Raw genomic sequence first — 27,703 nt, 5'->3', positions numbered from 1 at the left:
AAATAGTATAAGCAGATCATTTGAAAACATGGAGGCAAACAGATATAGCTGCCTCGTGGAGCAGGACAGGGCTATGGAGAATGGGAACAAAAGACTAATGTTTTTCATTACAAGACTTTGGGTACTATCATCTCCTATCCACAGTTCTAAAATTCAGAAAACTACCAAACAAAACAAAAGAAAACCCTCGTTTTTCTTTAATTATATTTAACATTAAAACCTAATTTTAGGAGTTCCCATCATGGCTCAGCAGAAACGAATCCGACTAGGAACCATGAGGTTGTGGGTTCAATCCCTGGCCTCGCTTGGTGGGTTAAGGATTCGGCGTTGCCATGAGCTGTGGTGTAGGTTGCAGATGCACCTCGGATCTGGCGTTGCTGTGGCTCTGGCATAGGCCTGCAGCAACAGCTCCGGTTAGACCCCAAGCCTAGGAACCTCTATATGCTGTGGGTACAACCCTAAGAAGCCAAAAAAGAAAAAAAAAAAAAAAACCAAAAACGAATTGTTTTTTCTTTTTTTTTTTTTCTTTTCCCACTGTACAGCAAGGGGGTCAGGTTATCCTTACATGTATACGTTACAGTTACAGTTTTTCCCCCACCCTTTCTTCTGTTGCAACATGAGTATCTAGACATAGTTCTCAATGCTACTCAGCAGGATCTCCTTGTAAATCTATTCTAAGTTGTGTCTGATAAGCCCAAGCTCCCGATCCCTCCCACTCCCTCCCCCTCCCATCAGGCAGCCACAAGTCTCTTCTCCAAGTCCATGATTTTCTTTTCTGAGGAGATGTTCATTTGTGCTGGATATTAGATTCCAGTTATAAGTGATATCATATGGTATTTGTCTTTGTCTTTCTGGCTCATTTCACTCAGGATGAGATTCTCTAGTTCCATCCATGTTGCTGCAAATGGCATGATGTCATTCTTTTTTATGGCTGAGTAGTATTCCATTGTGGATATATACTACATCTTCCAAATCCAATCATCTGTCGATGGACATTTGGGTTGTTTCCATGTCCTGGCTATTGTGAACAGTGCTGCAATGCACATGCGGGTGCATGTGTCTCTTTTAAGTAGAGTTTTGTCCGGATAGATGCCCAAGAGTGGGATTGCGGGGTCATATGGAAGTTCTATGTATAGATTTCTAAGGTATCTCCAAACTGTTCTCCATAGTGGCTGTACCAGTTTACATTCCCACCAGCAGTGCAGGAGGGTTCCCTTTTCTCCACAGCCCCTCCAGCACTTGTTATTTGTGGACTTAGGAATGATGGGCATTCTGACTGGTGTGAGGTGGTATCTCATGGTAGTTTTGATTTGCATTTGTCTTATGATCGGCGATGTTGAGCATTTTCTCATGTGTTTGTTGGCCATCTGTATGTCTCCTTTGGAGAAATGTCAATTCAGGTCTTTTGCCCATTTTCCATTCATTGATTGGTTTTTTTGCTGTTGGGTTGTATAAGCTGGTTGTATATTTTAGAGATTAAGCCCTTGTCAGTTGCATCGTCTGAAACTATTTTCTCCCATTCTGAAAGTTGTCTTTTTGTTTTCTTTTTGGTTTCCTTTGCTGTAGAAAAGCTTTTCAGTTTGATGAGGTCCCATGGGTTTATTTTTGCTCTAATTTCTATTGCTTTGGGAGACTGACCTGAGAAAATATTCATGATGTTGATGTCAGAGAGTGTTTTGCCTCTGTTTTCTTCTAGGAGTTTGATGGTGTCCTGTCGTATATTTAAGTCTTTCAGCCATTTGGAGTTTATTTTTGTGCATGGTGTGAGGGTGTGTTCTAGTTTCATTGCTTTGCATGCAGCTGTCCAGGTTTCCCAGCAATGCTTGCTGAATAGACTTTCTTTTTCCCACTTTATGTTCTTGCCTCCCTTGTCAAAGAGTAATTGACCATAGGTGTCAGGGTTTATTTCTGGGTTCTCTATTCTGTTCCATTGATCTGTCTGTCTGTCTGTTTTGGTACCAGTACCACACTGTTTTGATGACTGTGGCTTTGTAGTATTTCTTGAAGTCTGGGAGAGTTATGCCTCCTGCTTGGTTTTTGTTTCTCAGGATTGCTTTGGCGATTCTGGGTCTTTTGTTGTTCCATATAAATGTTTGGACCAAAAACTAATTTTATGTAAACTTTCTGAGGACCAAAACCTGACCTGAACTGATAGGAAGTTATTTATAGTTGCTTACTTAATGCAAGTTAGTGTAAATATTATACTTCAGTGCAGAAATATTAACATACATTAGGGGTATTACTCAATAATACACCTCATATACAGATCCCCTTTCTAAAATCTGAAAAATTTCTAAAATATATCTTACCTAAGAGTTTTAGATGAGAGAGGTTTGGGCCTGCATTTTATTTTTCAAAAAGCTATATGCACTTACTACATTTATTTTTTTTTAATTTTGAAAATATCTTGAAGAAATAAATGAAGATAAAAAGAGAATAACAGGAAGGAGACTTATGTGACCAGATGGAGCAATACCTATACCATATATTCTCCAGATGTGGCATTACATACCTGTGTTACTTTTTAGGTACTGAATAAGGAAATTCCCTGTCTCACCAAAAACCTTAAAAAGAGGTGTTCCCGTAGTGACTCAGCAGAAACAAATCTGACTAGTATCCGTGAGGACACAGGTTCAATCCCTGGCCTCACTCAATGGGTTAATGGCTTAAGGATCTGGCATTGCCGTGAGCTGTGGTGTAGGTCACAGACATGGCTCAGATCTGGTGTTGCTGGAGCTGTGGTGTAGGCCAGTAGCTACAGCTCTGATTCGACTCTTAGCCTGGGAACCTCCATATGCAGTGAGTGCAGCTCTAAAAAAAAAAAAAGAAAGAAAGAAAGAAAGAAAAGAAAAAAGATAAGAAAATTAAAAAGAAAAGGAGAAAACTTCCTTTGTCTCCTCCTTCATCTCCTGGGATTGTCCCATCCATCCTGCTTTTCTTAAAGCAGGACAGAGCTCTTCTATACCCCACAGCCCTTCTTTCTACACTCACCCTTGACATTTCTTCACTTCATCTCATCAAAATCTGGCTTCAGAATAGGAGGGTCAACAGCACTTTCCACACTGACATTTTCTGGCCCCATGTTATTTGACTTAATACATTTACTCTCTTCCTAGTCTTTATGTGTTCTCTTTTTAACTTACATGACACAACATTCTCCTAATTCTCCTTCTACTCCTTCACCTTTGCAGATCTGCGTCCTCTAGCCTGACATTAAATATCAAGATTCCTCAGAGTTCCATTTTGCCCTCTTCCCTTCTCCTTCTATGGCCCCTTTTCCTGAGTTAACTAACCCATAACTTTGGCTTTAATGACCATCTTTGTGCATTTTACTCAAAAAGATACTGATAAATCAGACTTGATCAAATTTAAGACTTTTGTGCTTTAAAAGACACCATTAAGAAAACTGAAGGAGTTCCTGTCGTGGCGCAGTGGTTAACAAATCCGACTAGGAACCATGAGGTTGTGGGTTCGGTCCCTGCCCTTGCTCAGTGGGTTAACGATACGGCGTTGCCATGAGCTGTGGTGTAGGTTGCAGACGCGGCTCGGATCCCGCGTTGCTGTGGCTCTGGCGTAGGCCGGTGGCTACAGCTCCAATTCAACCCCTAGCCTGGGAACCTCCATATGCCACGGGAGCAGCCCAAGAAATAGCAACAACAACAACAACAACAACAAAAAAGACAAAAAAAAAAAAAAGAAAACTGAAAAGATGGACTGAGAAAAAAAATCTAACAATCATGTATTTGATTGTTATTTGTATTATTTTGATTGTACTATTTATTCTAGACTTGTCTCTATAATACATAAAGAACTCCTACAATTGAAGAAAACAAACCACCAAATTTAAATATGGGCAAAAGATTTTAGCAAGTAAACTCATGAAATGATCTACAAAGTAAAATCACAATTGGATAATACTATATCCCCACTAGAATGACTATAATCAAAAAGACAGTCAATATGAATTGTAGGATGTGGAGAAACTAGAGCCCTTGTATACCACCAGAGAGAATGTGAAGTGGTATCGAAACCTTGGAAAACAGTTTGGCAGTTTCTTAATAAGTCAAACATAAATTTATCATATGACTCACCAATTCCACTCTTGGAAATTGATCCAAGAGAAATAAAGACATATGTCCTGTGTGGACACATATGAATGTTCACAGCAGCATTATTCATAACAGCCAAAAACTAGAGACATTCTAAATGTCCTTCAACTGATACATAGACAAAATGTGGGAAAGCCATACAATGAAACACTCTTCAGCAATTCAGAGAAACAAACCAATGATACGTACCACAACATGGATGAACCTCAAAAACATTATGAAAAGTGAAAAGAAGTCATACACAAAAGACTACAAACTGTATGATTCTGTTTTTTATGATATAACTTGAAAAGGCAAAAAAAATCTTAGAAACAGAAAGTTTATCAGTGGGATGGGGTAGGAGTGGGCATTAACTGAAAATGTGCATGAGGGGACTTTGGGGGGCCATGGAAATGTCCCAAAGTGGGTGCACCACTCTAAATTTACTAACCTCACTGAAGTACACACTTACAATAGGTGATTTTATGGTATCTAAATTATACCTCAAGGTGCTCGTTTTACATAACCTATAAGGCTTATGTGGTTTAACCCTTACTTATCTGTCCAATCTCATTTCGTACCACCCTCTCCCACAACAGTCCAGCAACGATAGTCTTCTTTCAGTCCCCTAAGACTTTGCAGCTCCTTCCTACCACAGGGCCATCATATATGCTGTTCCCTGCCTATTAACACTCTTCCTGTCCCTCATGATCAAATTAACATCTGACCATCCTCAGGAAATCCCACATTTACAGGCCTTTACAGTATCTATGAAGAACCTCTACTTCATTAACAATAGTCGCAATTAGAACTGTATATTTAATTATTTAATTGATGACTTTCTCTATTACTGGGCTGTAAGCTCTCCAAAGGCAAAGATCCTATCTCATTTTGCTCACCTTTGCATCTCCCCACTCTAGCCTAATGCTACCACAGAAAATCCATTTAATAAATACTGAATGAATCGATCTCAGACAGGAGCCAGAACTAGTTGGGAATTTCACTTGGAACTCAACCTATAACCAACACTCTTCACTGTCTCAAATGCTGATCAAGTAATATAGTGTAAATTTAGATATCTTTAGCAGATTGACTATATCAGAAGTCCAAAATTGTAATGGAATTCAAATACAATGAAATGTGATCCAAGTATCTTTAAGAATAATTCTAAAAGGCCACAACTGTAAGTTAAGAAGTGCTGATAAAAGCTCTTTTAAGACAGAGGAAAACTTAAACTTCATAAGTTACAAATGAGCAATTTCAATCTTTGAGTCAAAAATCTAACGAAGACTCCAGAGTCAAAGAAGGGCATAAGACATGCTGTCACACCAAAGGGTTATCACTTCAAAGCCTTATTCTCTCCACTCAACCAGGGAAGAGAGCTCTCTCACAAGCAACTCACATCTGGCCACTGTCTCATCTCCACTAAGCCAAGAGGTAGAAAGGCACAAACTTAACGTATCAAGACTATGAGAATTTTAGGGAAGATGGTAGAGTAACACCACAAGGTCTCCATACACCACTCACTGAAAAACAGTCTGAGACAAAGCTTTGTTTGACTTGGTCTGTTAACACTATATGCTTCAAGAATAATGAGCTTATTAAAAAAAATTAACAAAATGAATCTTAAAATTTAAATGCAATAGAATAAAGCAGTAACTACCAGAAAACATACACGCAATTACCAAAAGTGAAGGGAAAAAATCATAAAACACACAAAAGTATTCTAAAGGTTAAACAAAGTTTACTCAGAAACAAATTGAAGACTATGGTTTGTTAGTTTTGAAATCCCCTAGATAATTCAGAGTATGACTAGAGGTAATAAAGAGTAATATAAATGTTACATAAAAAACAAGTTAGCAATCCTAAAGATCACTAGAAAACAAAATACAAAGTATAAACAGTTTAAACATGATAAATCAAGAGAAATAAACTGAAAAGTATAGAAACACCACCTCTGAATAGTAATGCTGGAAAGAAAACACAACAGTTGAAAGCACCTGCAAATCTTAAGTGCTTTACATGCATTATTTCATTTGATTCTCATAGCACTGCCGAGGCTGAGAAACTGTTTTATCTCCGTTTCACACACAGCTTAGAAAAGGTAAGGAATTCCTGTGATGACCCAGCAGTAACAAACCCAACTAGTATCCATAAGAATGCGAGTTCAATCCGTGGCCTCACTTAGTAGGTCAGGGATCTGGCATTGCCATGAGATGTGGTGTAGGTCGCAGCCGCGGCTGGGATCCTGCGTTGCTGTGGCTGTGGCATAGGCCAGCAGCTGTAGCTCCAGTTCTACCCTAGCCTGGGAACTGCCATATGCTGCACCTGCAGCCCTAAAAAGAAAAAAAGAAAGAAAGGAAAAAAGAAAGAAAAGTTAAGTAACTTGCCCAAGGCTTCTTAGCCATATTTCACTAAATGTTAAGTAGCCCATGGCGACTTACAAAATGAACCTAAAATATGTAGGTTTTTTCCTTTTTTTCAAACCATGGTACTCAGAAAGACAAATCATAGTGTGTTGCTGCCTTTGCTATGGTAAAGAAGAGTTATTATGATCACCATGGATATAGACAATAATAAAGAATCCACATTTGGAGTTCCTGTTGTGGCTCGGTGGTTAACGAATCCAACTAGGAACCATGAGGTTGCGGGTTTGATACCTGGCCTTGCTCAGTGGGTTAAGGATCCGGCGTTGCTGTGAGCTGTAGTGTAGGTTGAAGATGTGGCTCAGACCCCGCCCGAGTTGCTGTGGCTGTGGTGTAGGCCGGTGGCTACAGCTCCAATTAGACCCCTAGCCTGGGAATCTCCACGTGCCGCAGGTGAGACCCTGGAAAAGACAAAAAAGAAAAAGAAAAAGAATCCACTTTTGAAGTATTAAATAGTAACATGCTTTCTGCTGTAATTTTGTCTACATGGAGTGACATTTGACCAAAGTAATGGGAATACGTTAAAAATTTGATTAAAAAAAAATTTAGATGCAAATCAAAACTACCATGAGATACCACCTCACACCAGTCAGAATGGCCATCATTAATAAATCCACAAATAACAAGTGCTGGAGGGGCTGTGGAGAAAAGGGAACCCTCCTGCACTGTTGGTGGGAATGTAAACTGGTACAGCCACTATGGAGAACAGTTTGGAGATACCTTAGAAATCTATACATAGAACTTCCATATGACCCTGCAATCCCACTCTTGGGCATCTATCCGGACAAAGCTCTACTTAAAAGAGACACATGCACCCGCATGTTCATTGCAGCACTATTCACAATAGCCAGGACATGGAAACAATCCAAATGTCCATCGACAGAGGATTGGATTCGGAAGATGTGGTATATATACACGATGGAATACTACTCAGCCATTAAAAAGGATGACATCATGCCATTTGCAGCAACATGGATGGAACTAGAGAATCTCATACTGAGTGAAATGAGCCAGAAAGACAAAGACAAATACCATATGACATCACTTATAACTGGAATCTAATATCCAGCACAAATGAACATCTCCTCAGAAAAGAAAATCAATCATGGACTTGGAGAAGAGACTTGTGGTTGCCTGATGGGAGGGGGAGGGAGTGGGAGGGATCGGGAGCTTGGGCTTATCAGTCACAACGTAGAATAGATTTACAAGGAGATCCCGCTGAATAGCATTGAGAACTATGTCTAGATACTCATGTTGCAACAGAAGAAATGGTGGGGGGAAAAACTGTAATTGTAATGTATACATGTAAGGATAACCTGACCCCCTTGCTGTACAGTGGGAAAATAAAATAAAATTTAATAAAAAAAAAAAAAAAAATAAAATGTGAAATCAATACAACACAAAAAAAAAAAAAAAAAAAAAAAAAAAAATTTAGAAATTTCAAGGCAGTAAGACATGCCTGAAATAGTTGGGTCCAATTTACAACATAGTTAACTTTATCATTTTGAATTGACTTGCAAATTTATATTATAAACCATATAAAATATTGCATTTTAAAAATTATAGTCCTTATTGTGGGACCAATATCTTGTTTTTTCAAGGTAGCCATGTGATGATGTAACTTTGGGGTGCTGTCACTTGGTACTCAAAGACACAAGTAAGTATGCTGTGTGGCTTAATTGTTTTGGAATTTCTATATTTCCATTGTTCCTTGTACCAGAGTACCTTAAAGCTGCATACTGAAACAGGAGTGCTCTATATGTTATAAATCTGTGAGACCTGAAATTAATAGCACATCTTGGGGCATCAAAAAAAAATAAAATAAAATTACAGTCCTTAAGCTATTATAACTATATGTTATATATATAACATATATAACATAACCTTAAACTATTGTAACTATATATAAGTAAATCCGTATCTTTAAACTATTCCAGTAGTTTCAAGGTCATTTTCTAACATGCAACCTCAAAGGCTAGAGCCAAGAAGAGAAGTGAGCTCCGTATTTGCCCAACAATGCTTCCTAATGGGAGGAGAATGAGCCCCTAAGGAAAACTGAGAGAGCCTGGGGCTCAAGTCTTGAGCCAAATGCAAGTGCCTGGCCAGGAGAATGCTGCCTACTGCAGGCCACTAGGTGGAATGGAGAATCTCAAGGAGCCGAGTAAACGTGAGGAGGGACAAGGCTGATGGCAAGTGAGTTAGAAGAGAATGTGGGGCACCTTGACTTCTGCACTGAATCAGGAAGACCTAAGTAGAACCACTCCACTATGTGTGTGTGAATTAGGTGATCTAGGAATGATTACGTGGGAAAGGGCCTGGATTATAATGTCTGAATTTTCCAGAAGATTCTGAAGCTGAGGAAAGTTAAGGAGGAATACCCAGGGGCACTCTTCAGGACAAATATGAGAATACTGAAAACACTAGTAGTTAACAAAAGGAAAAGAGGAGATTTGTTGGGGTTCTTTCACTTCTGAGAAAGGGAAGTGTAAGTCTAACAGACTTAAGAGATGGAAAATACCTTTTATGAAGTACAGAAATAGTCTACTTCTTCCAGTTCCTCCAAGTGCTCTTCAATGCTTGTCCTGCAGAGAACAGTATCTGATCCTTATAGATGAGGAAAGAGGGACAGAGGAAAAGTCAAGGCTGCAGCAGCCCAGAGCCCTTCCTGGGCAATCACCACACTGTAAGGAAGTGACCTACTTTAAATATTTCTGCTTCCTTTACTGAACAGTAGGGCTCCTTGAGGGGTCAGTCATGAAGCCAGGATTAGAATTACAGGGATAGATTCCAGCCATTCATGACAGGGTGTTTCTGTTTGGAAATGCTTACAAGCCCAAACTCAGTTGCTTAAACAGTAATGATTTCTATTTCTCACACTTTCACAGGTTGGCTGAGCAGGGTTCTGCTGCTCTTACCTGACTTACTTGTGCTGCACCATTGTGCCCAGGTCAGCTGGGGACTGGACTCAGTGAGGAAGGCTGGGCCTCCCTTTCCATGTGGCTTTCCTCACAGCCTTCTTCACACAATGGCAGCAGCATGCAGAGAGATCTGACCCACTGCACATCTGCCTCTGCTTGCATCACCTCTGCTGATGCCCCACCGACCCATTCAAGCCACAAGGTCAAGCCTGGTACCAAAGATGTGGAAACAGACTCTACCACTTGATAAGAGAAACAAGGAGACATTGCAAAGGGGCAGACACAGGGAGGTGATTCATTAGGGGCCACTGGGTGCCAATTTACCATCCATTGTTCTTGCTATTTTCCTCTCTGATAATAATTATTTTTATTGGTAGAGGTTTTTTATAATAAAGTGTTTTTATACCTATTTTATCTAAAAAAATTATGTTCTTTCATTTTAATGTGGGGGGAAGAAAGTTATTGAGCTCTATTTCTACTTCAGAATAAGGGATCCAAAAATATTTCAAGGCTTAAAGCCTAGAATTACTACTGGCAGCAATTCACATCGCTTGAAAATCTTACGATCCTTTACAAACACATAGATCTTTTGAAGCATCTTCATTAAATTGACCAAAGAAAACATTTTGGCCACATTTTATAACAGAAAAATCTAAGGCAGCTATATTTCAATTGAAATGTTTCCTGCAAAAGGAATTCTTGTCAGATCACACTATATAATGTAGCATATAATGCTGGTGGCACAGAGTGTCCTGCACCAGCCAGCTGTCATCCCATACTGGAGCAAGCATCTTCTCTACTCAATGCATTAGAGAAACCGGAGTGGGGCTTGCCTCACCATCCAAAAAATCTCTGTCCAGCCAGGACAAATCTTCCCAATGACCCCTGTCCACCCCATGGTCAACTCTATTCTTGTTCATTCTCATCTGCCCTCTTGGAATGCTTTCAACACTCGGCATACCAGGCCAAAACCTCCCTGGCCTTCAGAACACATCTCAAAACTTCCACTTTCTCAGAGCAAAGAAACAGCAAAACAAGCTCCACCACCCCTTTCTTACCATCCACAACACATACCCAATATTCTTTACGGTTTGACATTTAATTATATACAAAAACACCCCTTCGATATATGTGCTGGCTAATTTTATCTGTCCAGTTGAATAGGCCACAGTACTGAGATATTTGGTCAAACATTATTCTAGATGTTTCTATGAAGGTATATTTTTAGATGTGATTAACATTTAATTCAGCCGACTTTGTACAAAGGAAATTACCTTCCATAAGGTGGGTAGGCCTCATCCAATCATGTGAAGGCTTTAACAAAACAAACAAATAAAAAACCCTGGAAGAAGAGAGAATTCTGCCATCAAATTGCATTTGTTCTCAAACTCCAGATTCAACTCTTCTCTGGGTCCCCAGCCTGCCAGCCTACCCTGCAGTTTTTGGACTTGGCAGCCTCTACAATGACTTGAGCCAGTTTCTTAAAATCAATCAAAATCCCTCTCTGTTTATCTGTGAGTACACCACTGATTCTGTCTCTTTGGAGAACCCCAATACAATATACTATCTAGTTATAGATGATTCCCTACAGTGTAGAAAGCTTGGCCTATTTAAAAAGCTGAATTCTCTCTCTCTGGACTATTTCTTCAGCATTCCCTACGGTGTTACTAGATCATCATATATTTCTTTAGTACTCCCTATAGTGTTCTATATAGAGCAGGGGTGAAATATTTCTGGAATGTTGACTGGTGTTTCTTTATGACTAACCTTGAAGTCTTCCAGTTTCCTAACCTTTCTGTTCCACTGACTGTGATTTGCCTGGTAATGCATTAACAAAGCGTAAGTTGAAAGAAAGAAAAGCAACACTCACCTCATTTTCCTATGGATCAATCTCAAAGGTGCTTAAAGTCTACTAAAAATTTGGAACTTTAATACTATATTAATTTGCACACAGGTGGTAGAATGTAAAAATCTTAGGTTTACTGTTTGCTCTACGATCCTTTAAACCATTTTTGTTTGTTTGTTTGTTTTTCTCCCTCTAGACAGCACTTTCTAGTGGAAAAAAAAAAACAAAACTATAGTTAGAAAAAAATGTTTCGGTCAATCATCAAAACAGCAACCCAAAACTCTTACCCCAGGCTAGAGGTCAAATCAGAGCTGTAGCTGCTGGCCTACACCACAGTCAAGGCAATGCAGGAACCGAGCCTCATCTGTACCCTCACCAAAGCTCACAGCAACACCAGACCCTTAACCCACTGAGCTAGGCCAGATTTTGAACCTGTGTCCTCATGGATACTAGTCAGATTCGTTTCTGCTGAGCCATGACGGGAACTCCAACCCAAAACTTTTAATTTAAAAGTAATTTAAATGTAAATCAGGAAATAGCTATTTGTTTTTCAAGTCAGCTATCACTTCTTCAGAGATTTTTACCTCATTATAAATCCCTTCTCTTTAGGAAGATAAAAAATATCTGAATAAATTAACAAAGACATAAAATATCTGAACCAAATAAATGGACAAGCATATATTTTCATAGGGATAAGAAAGCCAACATGACCCAAACACTGAAATAGATCATCCAACATTTTCTAAGTATCTCTAAGTATCAGGGAGCTGGGAAATTTTAAAAGAGAACTGATGTGTTCCTTTCCCTTTCTAAAATGTGTGTGTGTGTGTGTGTGTGTGTGTGTGTGTGTGTGTGTGTGTGTGTGTATTTCCTTCCTAAAATATATTAGCTAATGCCCAGAACATACAGAATGCTCACATTCAGTAAGCTATTCTCAGAGATGTATATACATGTCTGCTCCCACCAGCTGAGTTATGAGCATCATCAGAAATTTGTATATACCTGTTAAAATAACCAGAATAGGCCCAACATGGAGTTGCTCATGCTAAACCCCATGTCAGGAAACCAAAACTTAACTAAGTTTCTGTGCTTGGCTCTCCCAGAAGAGGAAGACCAAGTTCAACCATCCAGCATTGCCTGCTTAACATAGCATTTCCACTCCAAAGCTTCCCTTTGCTCCACATAAGGAAAGTAACCTGCTTTAGCCAATCTGCAAACACCCAGTATAGCTTCCTTGTTCCTGCCCACTTTGGGCTATAAAAACCTCTCGCTTTGTATAATTAATTGGAGCTCCTTTCCATCTGCTAGACTGGATGATGCCCAATTCATGGATCACTGAATGAAAGTCTATTATATCAATAAATTGTCTATGAAAATGTTTTCTTTTAACATTCCCAAACCTGTTTATGTCCATTGTAGTTGTTATTACAACTGTATAATTTAATACTAAGTGAACTAATCACAAATGAAAAAAATGTGACTAGAAAAATAAGTTACTATTTCCATAAAAAGTAAGTTGAATACTTTGGAAATTATTCATCCATAAAGGCATATTATTTTCCTTAAAATTTTTTGACAAACTGGTTATAAGTAAAATAACTACAAAAGACTACAGAAAAACATTCTAAAAGACTTGAATTCTGTGCTCAGATTGCTTCAAAATCTTCTAAAGTCTCAATCTATTTTAAGGAAATTGAAGCTAGAAAATATAGAAGTTACTGTATAACTATAGTTAAAATGAGAACAATGATCCAGAACTCCAATCAGTGGACCCATACTCAAAGAAAAGACTCCAAACCTTGGTCAAAAGACTGGCCTCCTGAATTCCTCACTACCAGCAGAATAATTCATCAGTGGCAGTAACCTTGCATCTGAATGCTTCCTGAATACAAGTTAGTCTACTTAAAACTGAAATCTCCCTATAGGGTGACTAAAATTCAAAAATACACACACACTCACATACACATCCCAGGTATTCACTACAGCACTATTTGTAATGAGACTAAAGATGGCCAAAACGTCTATTAATATGGGCTTGGCTGAATAAACTACAGCATATTCACACAATGGAACATGTAGCTGCAAAAAGGCATAAAGAATGTCTCTATATACTTGTATTGAGTTATCTTGAGGAAACAATAGGAACAGCAAAAAGGAAAGAAAATTAAATATGGTGTTACCATTCATGTCAGATGGTGTTAGGAATCAGAAACAAACATGCACAAGTGTACATTCATGAAAACACACTTGCTTATATATTATAAATGAAATATGGGAAAGAGAGGAACAGGAGGAGGCAAGGATCAAAGCTAGACTTTTTTATTCTACCTTGTCCTGAAGACTTGGCCCTGGGACCATGTACACATTTTTTCTGTAATTATTAACAACAGCAGCAAAATCAAACAACCTTTTAATCCCTAAAATTTAAAAGCAAGTGAAAAAAACCTAAATATTTATTGAATTGGTGGTATAACCAAGTAAAAAGGAATTATTTCAAATAATTTAAAGCACCATTTCAAGTACCTCTCCAGAGGAAACTATCCTAAAAATAAAAAGAATGGGAGAAAAATGTTTTTTAATTTTTAAGCCATTTTCAATAATCATAGTGTTAGCATAATACTGATAAATAAATAATGGTATCAACAGTACTAGGAACCAAGATTTTTGTAAAACCAAATAAGTTCAGTAACATCCTCTATCCCTATATTTAAGTTTAGAAAACCAGCATGAAACCCATTAAGTGTTTTCTCTTACCGACAACATATTTCCCAGCTCTGTCCACTGGAAAAGCCGAGAAGCAACAACCAACCTGTGGTATCCATACTATAGTCTCCCACAACTTCATGCTAAAAGGAATCAGGCCTCGTTGAAGAAAGGGTTAACTCCAGAGGTACAGATAGAAATATATAAGCTGAGTGTGGACACTTTCTCATACCAGAAAGCTAGAATCCATCAAAGACATCATGTCAAAAAGACCCAGGAGCCAGCCAACCTGAGGGACAACTGGCCAAAGAAGGGACAATTTCATAATCAATAAAAAACCACTTGGTACTTAAGAAATAATCAAATATGTAAAATTCATGTGTTCATAATGATATTTTTAAAAATAAAGAAGAAATGATTGGCTATCTTTGAAGATATTAAGGACTTTCTAGGAGTTATAAATAAAGGAAAAGTATCACTTATTTAACCTGTTTTCCCTGTATGAAACATATCTCCAGGTAACTAAATAATTGACAAGGAGAAATTTCTCTATAGAAGTATTACAGCTAATAAATGAAGAGGAATGATGAAATAAGAATAGCAACATCTTGGAAACCCCGATTAAATAATCGATCTATGCAGATTATAAGTGGCCAATAATATCATAAAAGAAAAAAATCAGATATTATGTTGCTGGAAACCACTCTCTATGAAACATTCTTTTTTTAATGAAAAATACTTTCAAAATAAATTAACCTAAATCAAACCAAACCTATAAAACTAACAGTGGGATGGGAGGATGTACATGTTAAATGACACCACTGGGAGGCATACAGTGAAATTCATAGTTTGAGCAGCTCCACAAATAAGTAACAGGATTTACTCAGCAAAAATATTTCAAGAACAAAGAAAATAAATAAGAATGGGAAGCTATAGAATAAAAGATATTTATTAAAAAAAACACACCAACTGAAAGTACTGTATGGATGGATCATGCTTAAATTCTGATTCGAACAAAGCAACCCTGAAAAAAAAAGTATGAAGCAACTTTGAAGTGATAACAGTTCTGTGGTCAGTTCTAAGAAACAGCTCTTATCTTTCAGTGAAAGTACTGAAATATTTAGATAAAATATATAACTAGAATTTGCTTGAAATATGCAGTGGGAGAAGAAATACAAGGAAACAAAAGAGGCTGTGAGTAGATGCCAGCTGGGGGATGGATGTACAGTAGTTCATTATACTATTCCTCTACTTTTATATATATTTGAAAATTTCCATAATTAGGTTTTGAAAATTTGATGAATGACTGTAAGTCAAATGAGGCAGCACCAACCACAGATAGTAGTAGTCCTTTCGTGGCTGCACTCCATTAGAAGGTCACCATTCCACCCCATAACAATGATGGCAAGACTGCTGACAAGCACACAGTGTCCACCTAACAGATGCCTTAGAACAGGCAGTTACGAAAGCACTGTGCCAAGACTCATTCAATAGATTTTTAATTAAATATGTCTATTCAGGCCTATAAAATAATAATAATAATGACTTAGCTATAAATTTGATAACAATGAACTACCGTAGTATTAAGTGTTTAACAAATAAGAAAAAGAATCACTGATACTTTTCTGCCTGTTATTACAGTGTTAATTAACTTCGGTATTTCTATTTTAGAAAAATGAACCTTGACTAAATCACTACCTTTAAAAATCACTTACATACAAACACCAGTACTCTTCCAAAGCAGGACTTCCAACTGAGCCTGTACTGGAATCACTCCAGGAAAGATGAGGGAGATTTTGCACATGACTGAGGTTATTGGCAGGGTCAGACCTGCTAAAGGCCTGTTTACAAAAAAAGACCAGGGTAGGGCACGATTCATTCTTAAGTAAGACTCTGAGTTTAATCCAAAGAAAGCCACAGGGCATGAGAACACAGTGTGTGGCTTGGAGAATAACATGTTGTCTGTCATCCACACTACACTGCATAAAACAAGGGAGCTGTAAATAGAGTTAAAGACACTTCTCAAAAAGACTCTGTAGAACAATGAAAGCTCAAGGAATGGACAGCACAGGAAGCAGCAGCTGTTAGTCACAAACTGAGGGCACCATGGGTGATCGTGACATTGCAGAACTCCTACAAAAAGGCTGAGGAATTGACAACTGGGTAGCTCCAGAAGGACTGGAGGTTAAGGTAAGGTTAGAATTTGGAGGATAAAAGATAAGATAGTCAAGAAGTTATTAGAACCTCTTTCTGCTCACATGGCCAGGCGAATAAAATGTGCCACAAGGAAAACTAAGAACTGGTACTCTGAAGAGTGGATAATATTATCCAGGACAAAAATACACCCTACTTCCCGGCAGAATTCATATTCAAGTGGTCTCTTGAGGAAAATAACTTTAATTGGGGTCCTCTGGATTCTCACAGATCAAAAAGCTCATGATCAAGTAGTCTCTAGAGGAAAATAACTTTAATTGAGGTCCTCTAGACTCTCACAGATCAAAAAGCTCACGATCAAAATTGACCATATTTTACCATATACACAAAGAAATATTATTTCTATGAGTGACAGCAGAGAGAACCAACAACAGAAATATTTGAAGAGGTAAGAGCTGAGAATTTTCCAAAAAAAAAAAAAAGACAAACGATTTGAAGATAAAAGCAATACAGTATATAGCAACTAGTATAAATGAAAAACCAACAGCTAAACACATAGTAGTAAACTACAAAATAAAACCAAAGAAAAGATTTTAAAATAGAGAAAAAAGGACAGATTACAACTAGATGTGACTAGAGAATTCTTACCAGTAACAACAAATGCCAGAAGATAGCAGAATATTGTCTTCAAAGTACAGAGAAAATGTAACTGTCATCTAGCACTGCAGCCCAGAAAAACTGCATCTCAAGAATGAAAATGAAATAAAGACATTTTCAAGTAAAAAAATAACAGAGTTTATTACCAGCATACATCCAATAAAGAAAGTCAAAGACTATATCACAGAAAAGCTAAAAAAAAAAATCTCAGAAAGGAGATCTGTGACACCAGAAGAATGATATACAAGTATTGGTAAACATGCAAGTAAAAAAATGTAAAAGCATTTCTCATACTAAAAATAATAATTTGCAATTTGTGGCTTGAAACAAAGAAAATAGAAATCTGAAAAACCAAAGTGTTTAAGTGAGGGAGGAGAGGTCACTAGAATTAAAATATTTTAAAATCTTTGTACTTCTTGTAGGGCAATTAAGATATTGAAAACTTGGAGTTCCTGTTGAGGCTCAGCAGTAACAAACCTGACTAGTATTCATGAGGATACAGGTTCTATTTCCTGGCCTCACTCAGTGGGTTAAGGGCCGGGCATTGCCATAAGCTGTGGTGTAGACTACAGATACGGCTTGGATCTGGCATTGCCATGGCTGTGGCGTGGGCCAGCAGCGGCACCTCCAATTCAACCCCTCGCCTGGGAACTTCCATATGCCACAGGTGCACCCCTAAAAAGACCAAAAAAATGATATTGATAACTTTAGGTTTGTTAACTTTAAAGTCTATGGTAGTATCTCAAGAATAAACTATGAAAAAACTCCCAAATCAATACAGAGAGAAAACAGCATAATAAAAAAATAACTGCAAAAACCTAATATTTTTTTTAAAGAAGAGCAAACAGAAAAGAGGAAAAAAAGGTGCACAGAAAAGCACCAACAGCAAGTACAAGTGACAAGTATCACTGCAAATACATCAATAATCATAATATACATAAATTAATTTAAATTTCAGATTAAAAGACAGATTATCAGGTTATTTTATGAAATATAAACAGCTTCATAGCATCAATTATATACAAGACATACACAATAACACAAAACATCAAAAATAAAAGAATTAGAAATGTTGGTATTTCCATTGTGGCACAGTGGAAATGAATATGACTAGTATCCATGATGATGAGGATTTGATCCCTGGCCTTGCTCAGTGGGTTGGGGATCTGGCGTTGCCATGAGTTGTGGTGTAAGTCAAAAACGTGGCTTGGATCCCACACTGCTGTGGCTATAGCATTGGCCAGCAGCTCCAGACCAGACTGGACCCCTAGCCTGGGAACTTCCACATGCTATGGGTGCAGTCCTAAAAAGCAAAAAAAAAAAAAAAAAAAGTTGTCCACAGTAAGTGAGAGAAAGTTGAAAAAACATAGTCTTAATGAATGGACATCTCAACTGAAAAATAAAAACTATGAAATAAAACCAAAGAGAAATCCTAGAATGGAAAAGAATGAAAACTCAATGGATGATCTTAACATAGATTGGAGATGACAGAAGAGTTAGTGAACTGAAAAACAGACTAATATAAATTATCCAAGCTGAAAAGTGAAGGAAAAAAAGACTAGAAAAATGAGCACACTCTTACAAATCTTATATATTACAAGGTAATATCAAGCAGTATAAGACACATATAGAATTGGAGACCTAGATGGATAAGAGAGTGAAATTGGAGCAGAAAAAGTATCTGGACATACAATAGCCATAAACCTCCCAAATTTGATGAAAAATACTGACTTCTAAATCCAAGAAACTCAGTGAGCCTGAAGTAGGAGCAATATAAACAGAACTGCACCTGAGCATCATAAATTGCTGAAAATCAAAAATAAAGAGAAAAATCTTGAAAACACCTAGGAAGAAATAATAATGATAACAATGATAACAGCAACAGTATGAATGATTGCTTTTTATTAGAAAAAAAAGCCCAAAATGATGAAATACTGCTATGCTAGGAGAATTCCATATGCAGGAAAAATATCCTTCAAAAATTAAGTAAAATAAAGATGTTCCAATAAAAAATACAGAAATTCATCCCCAGAAAATGACACCTAATAAAAACTAGAATCTACAAAATGTAATGAAGGGTACCAGAAATGGTAAATATGTGGGTAAGCAAAGAACTATCTTTCATTAATTTCTTTAGAAGATTCTGGCTGCTTAATGCAGTAAGGGTAACACTGGGTCTTACAATGTAGGTTTATGTAAAACATATGACAACAGAAGCACAATGAATGTGGAGGTAATGGATTATATTTTTTCAAGGTGCTTATATTTCACAAAAATTGGTAAAAAAAAATTACTCTAAGAGTAGGACAGACTGGGATAAGGTAAGGATGCATGCTGCAATAGGAAATAAAATCACTAGAAAAATGTTACTAAATGGAATACTAAAAAATAATGAATAGATTAAGAGAGGAAAAGAGTAACAGAAAAAGAAAAAAATATCTAGACCCAACGTACAGTCAGTTCTCATTATGCAGTTATGTTCTATAATGTCGCCACAAATATGGAATTAGTGAATACGGAACCACTGCTCCTAGGAGAAACACAAAATTAGGTTCCTACAAGCCTCTGGTCATGACACTTTAGTCAACCATCATCAAAATTCTCAACAAAATCTTAGCCAACCGAATCCAACAACATATCAAAAAAATTATACACCATGACCAGGTAGGGTTCATCCCAGGTTCACAAGGATGGTTCAACATATGCAAATCAATCAACATCATACATCACACTAACAAAAGAAGAGTCAAAAATCATATGATCATCTCAATAGATGCAGAAAAAGCATTTGACAAAGGTCAACATCCATTCATGATCAAGACCCTCGCCAAAGTGGGTATAGAGGGAACATTCCTGAACATAATCAAAGCCATTTATGATAAACCCACAGCAAATATAATACTCAATGGGGAAAAACTGAAAGCCTTCTCCCTCAAATCTGGAACAAGACAGGGATGCCCACTCTCACCACTGCTCTTCAACATAGTTTTGGAAGTCCTAGCCACAGCAATTAGACAAACAAAAGAAATAAAAGGCATCCATATAGGAAGAGAAGAGATCAAACTGTCACTGTATGCAGATGACATGATACTATACCTAGAAAACCCTAAGGACTCAACCCCAAAACTCCTTGAACTGATTAATAAATTCAGCAAAGTGGCAGGATATAAGATTAACATTCAGAAGTCAGTTGCATTTCTGTATACCAGCAATGAAACATTAGAAAAGGAATACAAAAATACGATACCTTTTAAAATTGCACCTCACAAAATCAAATACCTCGGAATACACCTGACCAAAGAGGTAAAGGACCTATATGCCAAGAGCTATAAACTTTAATCAAAGAAATCAAAGAAGATGTAAAGAAATGGAAAGATATTCCATGTTCCTGGATTGGGAAAATCAATATCGTAAAAATGGCCATACTAACCAAAGCAATCTACAGATTCAATGCAATCCCTATCAAATGACCCATGACATTGTTCACAGAACTAGAACAAACAATCCAAACATTTATATGGAACAACAAAAGACCCAGAATCGCCAAAGCAATCCTGAGAAACAAAAACCAAGCAGGAGGCATAACTCTCCCAGACTGCAAGAAATACTACAAAGCCACAGTCATCAAAACAGTGTGGTACTGGTACCAAAACAGACAGACAGACAGATCAATGGAACAGAATAGAGAACCCAGAAATAAACCCTGACACCTATGGTCAATTACTCTTTGACAAGGGAGGCAAGAACATAAAGTGGGAAAAAGAAAGTCTATTCAGCAAGCATTGCTGGGAAACCTGGACAGCTGCATGCAAAGCAATGAAACTAGAACACACCCTCACACCATGCACAAAAATAAACTCCAAATGGCTGAAAGACTTAAATATACGACAGGACACCATCAAACTCCTAGAAGAAAACAGAGGCAAAACACTCTCTGACATCAACATCATGAATATTTTCTCAGGTCAGTCTCCCAAAGCAATAGAAATAAGAGCAAAAATAAACCCATGGGACCTCATCAAACTGAAAAGCTTTTGCACAGCAAAGGAAACCAAAAAGAAAACAAAAAGACAACTTTCAGAATGGGAGAAAATAGTTTCAGACGATGCAACTGACAAGGGCTTAATCTCTAAAATATACAACCAGCTTATACAACCCAACAGCAAAAAAACCAATCAATGAATGGAAAATGGGCAAAAGACCTGAATTGACATTTCTCCAAAGGAGACATACAGATGGCCAACAAACACATGAGAAAATGCTCAACATCGCCGATCATAAGACAAATGCAAATCAAAACTACCATGAGATACCACCTCACACCAGTCAGAATGCCCATCATTCATAAGTCCACAAATAACAAGTGCTGGAGGGGCTGTGGAGAAAAGGGATCCCTCCTGCACTGTTGGTGGGAATGTAAACTGGTACAGCCACTATGGAGAACAGTTTGGAGATACCTTAGAAATCTATACATAGAACTTCCATATGACCCCGCAATCCCACTCTTGGGCATCTATCCGGACAACACTCTACTTAAAAGAGACACATGCACCCGCATGTGCATTGCAGCACTATTCACAATAGCCAGGACATGGAAACAACCCAAATGTCCATCGACAGATGATTGGATTTGGAAGATGTAGTATATATCCACAATGGAATACTACTCAGCCATAAAAAAGAATGACATCATGCCATTTGCAGCAACATGGATGGAATTAGAGAATCTCATACTGAGTGAAATGAGCCAGAAAGACAAAGACAAATACCATATGATATCACTTATAACTGGAATCTAATATCCAGCACAAATGAACATCTCCTCAGAGAAGAAAATCATGGACTTGGAGAAGAGACTTGTGGCTGCCTGATGGGAGGGGGAGGGAGTGGGAGGGATCGGGAGCTTGGGCTTATCAGACACAACCTAGAATAGATTTACAAGGAGATCCTGCTGAATAGCATTGAGAACTATGTCTAGATACTCATGTTGCAACAGAACAAAGGGTGGGGGGGGAAAATGTAATGTATATATGTAAGGATAACTTGATCCCCTTGCTGTACAGTGGGAAAATAAAATAAAATAAAATTAAATTAAATTAAAAAATACATAACCCTGTTTTATGTTTTTCTGTTTAAAAACCTCTTATAGAGCAAACATATTTTGTTCATTCATTAACACTGAACTCAGGACCAAAGGCACTTTTTAACTCATGCCTGAAGGAAGATTTTCTAACATCTATTTTCTCCATAAGGCATGTTATAGCCTCCTTTACTTAGGAACACTAGACAGCACCTCGGTACTATGCTTATAGGCAATTTTAAACAGTGAAATAAATCGTCAATTAAAAAAAAAAAGCACAAAAATGTGAAATTCATGGCACTGAATAGATCACAAAAAGGACACAAAGTATGAGAAATGAAACAAGAAGGCAGAGTATGACTTATTCAACATCACTCAGAAGCCTGCATACTAGATGACTCAAAAATTTTACTACTCTGTACATGTCCATGAATGACTCTGAGAGCACTATGAGTACTGATTTGGGAATTACAAATAAATCTTAGCAAGAAGGCAAATTTATGGATATAGGACCCATGAATAATGAGAACCAACTGTGTATCAGTAAATATATTAAATAAAAAGGACTAAATATTCCAAGTAAAAGGTAGAGATTGTCAGAATGAGAGAAAGAAAAACAAAAACCAAGATTCAACCATATCATCCCTACAAGAGATACACTTTGAATATAAAGACGCAAATCTAAAGCAAGAGAATAGAGATATATCATACAAACACTAATTATAAGAGAAATACATTCCACAACTGATACGAGATGAAATTTTTAAAATATGAATAGCCATGTGTCTAGTAAATAAATTGAATTATTTAGCCTACCCTTTTCCAAAAGAAAACTCCAAGCTCAGATGATTTCACTGGTGAATTCTATCGAACACGTAAATTAGAATATAATTCCCAACTCATTTTAAATACTTTGCATAAACCTATTAGCAAAACCTTAAAAAAAAAAAAAGTATAACCCCCCCACCACCACAAACCATGAATATAGCTCATGAACCCAGATGAAAACATCCTTGGCAAACTAATGGAAAAATCAAAATCAGTAACTTGAAAAAGAGTAATATATCATGACCAAATGGGGTTTATTTCAGGAAGATAAAGTTGGATTAACATCTGAAAGTCAGTGTTATGTAACTTGCAACAGATGCAACAAAAGCATCTGACAAAAATCAACATCAATTCTGAGTTTTTAAAAAGAAGAAAAAAAAAAAAAACGAGTTCCCTTTGTGGCTCAGCAGTAACAAACCCGACTCGGATGCAGGTTTGATCCCTGGCTTCACTCAGTGGGTTAAGGATCCAGCGTTGCCATGAGCTGCAGTGTAGGTTGCATATGCAGCTCAGATCCTTCGTTGTTATGACTTTGGCGTAGGCCAGAAGCTATAGCTCTGATTTGACCCCTAGCCTGGGAACTTCCATATGCCGCTGGGGGGGGGGGTCCTCAAAAGAAACACACACACACACACACACACAAAACAAACCTCAGCACACCACAAACAAAGTAAATTTTCTCAATTTACTTAAACCTACAGTAAATAACACACTTGATGAAATCTTGAGGCTTTTCTCTTTTGATTGACAAGGCAAGAATGCCCACTCTTATCACTTCTATTCATCAACCAACAGAAGGCCCTAGTCAGTGTAATATGGCAAGGAAAAGAAATATAAGGCATAAGAATTGGAAAGGAAGGTATACAACTGTTTCTTTTCACAGAGTACATAATTGCCAACAAAGAAATTTCTAGGAAATCTAAATTAGTCCAGCCAGATTAATCTAAGTCACTTTAGCAAGGCTGCAGAATGCAAGATCATTATACAAAATCCAAATATATTTCTATATACTAGCAACAAAATGAAAATGAAATTTTAAAAATTTATCTTAATGTCAAAGAGTAGATTAAATATGAATAACCTTAAAGAAAGACATGAGTATCTCACGGTGAAAACTACAAAACCCTGTTAACAGAAATTAAATATCTAACTGCATGGAGACATACCTTGTTTGTAATCTGGAAAATTCAATACTATAAAGATATTGATTCTACCCAAATCAGAATTCCATTCATACACCTACCAGATGTTTTTGTAGAAATTGGCCATTTGATACCAAAGGTCTATGAAAATGCAAATGATCTAAAATAGTCAAAATAATCTTTAAAAAAAATTGAAGGACTTACACTTCGAGACTTACTATAAAGCCACAATAATCATCAAAGTATGATTTTGGCATAAGGACAAACAAATAGATCAGAGAGTCCAGGAAAAAGACTCACACTTATATGGTCAATTGATTTTTTTCAAAAAAAGCACCACAGCAATGCAATAGGGACTGGAAATGCTTTTCAAGAAAGGATGCTGGAGCAACTGGATGTCCATATAGGAAAAAAAAAATACTTCAAACCCTATCTGACATCATAAACAAAAAATAATTTGATATGACTAACAGATCTTTTTTAAAAATTGTTGACGCATTTATTCTGAGGAATAAAATACTGTACTAATTTCAAAATGAAAAAATAAGTTCCATGCTCCAATTTTTTTTTTTTTTTTGGCTTTTTCAGGGCCGCACCCACAGCATATGGAGGTTCCCAGGCTAGGGGTAAAATCAGAGCTGCAGCTGGTGGCCTACACCACAGCCACAGAAACGTGGGATCCAAGTCGCATCTGCAACCTACACCACAGCTCACGGCAACACCAGATCCTTAACCAACTAAGCGTGGCCAAGGATGGAACCCACTTCCTCATGGATACTAGTCGGGTTTGTCACCACTGAGCCACAATGGGGACTCCATGAATTTTATTTTTAATATGTTATTTTTCTAAGCCAGTTTCTAAGCATCAAATTTTCATGAGACAGTAAACTTCAAAAGTGTTAGCTCAGTACACATGGTAATTTTTTTCCTTCCACTTTTATTGAGATATAATTGATATAAAGTACTATGTAAGATTGAGATATACAGCATAATGATTTAACTTACATATATCATGAAATGATTACCATAATAAGTTTAGTGAACATCCATCATTTCATACAGATATATTAAAGAAATAGAAAAAATATATTTTCTCCTTGTGATGAGAACTCTTTGGATTTACTCACTTTATAACTTTTACATATAACCTCCAGGAGCGTTAATTATATCTACCATGCTGTACATTATATCCCAGGTGTTTATTTATCTTATAACTGAGTGTTTGTACCTTCTGACTCCTTTCATCCAATTTCCCCTCCCTGCCCTGCTCCCCTCCACACACCACCTCTGGTAACCACAAATCTCATCTCTTTTTCTATGAGTTTGTTTGTTTTGAAGTATAATTGACCTACAACACTGTGTTGGTTCCTGGTACACGACACAGTGATTCGATACTTCTATATGTTTCAAAATGATCACTATGGTAAACCTAGCTGTCATCTGTCAGCATACAAAGATAGTACACAATAATTATTTTCGCCACACTGTATATTTCCATGTGACTCATTTATTTTATAACTGAAAGCTTACACCTCTTAATTTTAACCTAAAAGCCAAAACTATACTCCTAAAAACACACACAGAATATCTTTACACCACGTACAAGCAAGATGCAAAAGCAAACAACAAAATTCAACATAAGGAGGGACATAATGACCCTTCATGCTGCTGGATTAATACGAAAGTCTGTTTTCAATAAACATAAGTAAAAAGTACAAACATATGTATGCATGTGCATGTGTGTATACACAGACAAACATATCTAAGATGTCCCATACAAAGGGAGTAGAAGTAATGACACACTAATTGCACCACCATGCACCCAGATCTCGATCCCCACTAATAGGAACAAGGCTCCCTGGAGAAAAGCTGATTTGTAGGCTAAGGCACACAAAATGAGCCTGGAGCACCTTGTTGCACAAGAAATCAAAAAAAAAAAAAAAAGCTCAAATGTGGAGTTCCTGCTGTGGTACAGTGGGTTAAGGGTAGGGCATTGTACTGTGGCAGCATGGGTTCAATACCCCAGTCTGGGGCAGTGGGTTAAGGATTCAGCATTGCTGCAGCTGTGGCATGGGACTGCAGCTAGGCTTCACTCCCTGGCTCGAGAACTTCCTTATGCTGTGGGTGCAGCCAAAAAAAATAGGCTCAAAGAATTACGGAGACATATAAAAAGGAGACAGAAGCCAGCCTGAAAGGGTTCACAGTGACCCCAAATCATGGGGCAATTTGAATATCAAAATAATTATTGTAATAAATTATAGGCCACTAAATAAAAAAATATTTATGAATAATTCAAATAAATAAATAAATTAGTGGAGGGAGGAAGAAAAGCTCTTCTTTATATCAGAACACCTACTAATAAATACAGACGTATGGAGTTGGAAAATCATCACTGGATGCTAAAACGTGTGGGTTTAAAGTTTAATGTGGAACAGGACATTTATATAGTGCTAATACTTATTAACTTCAAGAGGAAAATCTATATCTTGGCAGCAGAGAAATCTGGCAAAGAGCAACTTAACCAAGTATCCAATGTTATCACCAATATTGGAATGAACTAACATCAAGTGGCTCCAAATGTCTTACTCTGAGAACGATAAAAATCATCCTTCTGTTATTCTGTCTACAATGCATAAGCTGAATCTAGTCCTGAGGAAATTTCACACAAACACAAATTAAGGGATATTCTAGAAAAAAGGAAAAAAAAAAAAAACTGGTCTATAGTCTTCAAAAACGTCACTACTGGAGTTCCTGTTGTGGCTCAGTGGTAACAAACCTGACTAGTATCCACGAGGACGCAGGTTCGACCCCTGGCCTCACTCAGTGGGTTAAGGATCTGGCATTGCCGTAAGCTGTGGTGTAGGTTGCAGGCATGGCTCAGATCTGGCGTTGCTGTGGCTGTGCTAAAGACCAGCAGCTGCAGCTCCAATTCAACTCCAAAAGTCAAAAAAAGTCAATGTCAAGAGTGACAAAGACAGGTTGAGGAACTATACCAAATTAGAATAGACTAAAGAAACATGACAACTGAATTCAGTGTGGTTCTAGACTGGTCACTGGACAAAGAAAACAAAAGAGCAATAAAAGACACTATGGGGACAACTGCTGAAAATATAAATATGAACTGTGAATTAGATAGTAATACTGTATTAATTATTAAACTTCCTCACAGATAATTTTACTATGGTCATATAAGAGAATGCCCCAGTTCCTAGGAAATACACAACTCAGACTCAAATCAATCAGAAAAAAATGAATTTAATGATATATATGCATAGAGAGAGGGTGATAAAGCTAATGGGGTAAATTTATAATAATTGGTGAATCTTAGTAAAGGATGTGTGGTAATTCTTTGTGCTCTTATACCTTTTCCTTAAATCTTAAATGACATAAAAATAAAAAATCACACATAACGCAAAAGACATAATTGTAAAATTGGAAAGAAAGTGTTTTTGACAAACATGACAAACGAAAGGTCACTTCCTTCAATATATAAATAAACTGTATACAGGAATCAGAGAAAAAAGGCAGTAACACCCAAAGATATTAATGGGAAAAAAAACATGTACAGCCAGTTCACAAAAGAAACTAATGTACTTTTAAGGAAAAAGAAAAACAACTAAGAGCAAAAAATCAACTTCACTAATAACTTAAACAGGCAAAGAAAGATAACAATGAGATGTTCTCCACCTGTTAAATCAGTTATTTTCTTTTTTAAAATCACCCAACATTGGCAAGAATGCCCTGAAATGGCCACTAAACATCCTGCTAGCGGGAGTGTTTGTTAGAAACTTTCAGTAACACAGTTCAGCAACACAACCCAAGAACCTTAGAAATAACCATACCACCTCACCCAGTGACTAA

General features: G+C 37.2%; 1 protein-coding gene across 46 annotated transcripts in view; it reads right to left on the bottom strand.

Annotated features, from left to right (window-relative positions):
* Positions 1 to 27,703, bottom strand: part of MARCHF8 (membrane associated ring-CH-type finger 8) — a 142,139-nt gene that overhangs the window by 94,313 nt on the left and 20,123 nt on the right. For 4 of the 46 annotated variants that reach the window (XM_021073809.2, XM_084996533.1, XM_084996540.1 and 1 more), the window contains exons 2-3: positions 11,303 to 11,484; positions 10,707 to 10,774 (exon numbers count right to left, since the gene is read on the bottom strand). The exons of 41 other annotated variants lie outside the window; for them this stretch is intronic. The gene's annotated coding sequence lies outside the window, so the exon portion shown is untranslated. Of the gene's footprint in view, positions 1 to 9,032; positions 9,119 to 10,706; positions 10,775 to 11,302; positions 11,485 to 27,703 lie in introns of all 46 variants that reach the window. One more of the 46 variants, XM_084996537.1, reaches the window with a different exon arrangement.

Source organism: Sus scrofa, chromosome 14 (genome assembly GCF_054392235.1).
Source record: "Sus scrofa isolate SSC_HxYL_T2T_F1_AM1 chromosome 14, Sscrofa_HxYL_maternal_Yorkshire_Landrace_v2.0, whole genome shotgun sequence".
In the NCBI taxonomy this organism is placed as follows: Eukaryota; Metazoa; Chordata; class Mammalia; order Artiodactyla; family Suidae; genus Sus; species Sus scrofa.
Note: the sequence above shows the minus strand (reverse complement) of the source record. Positions and strands in the feature narration are given on the sequence as shown.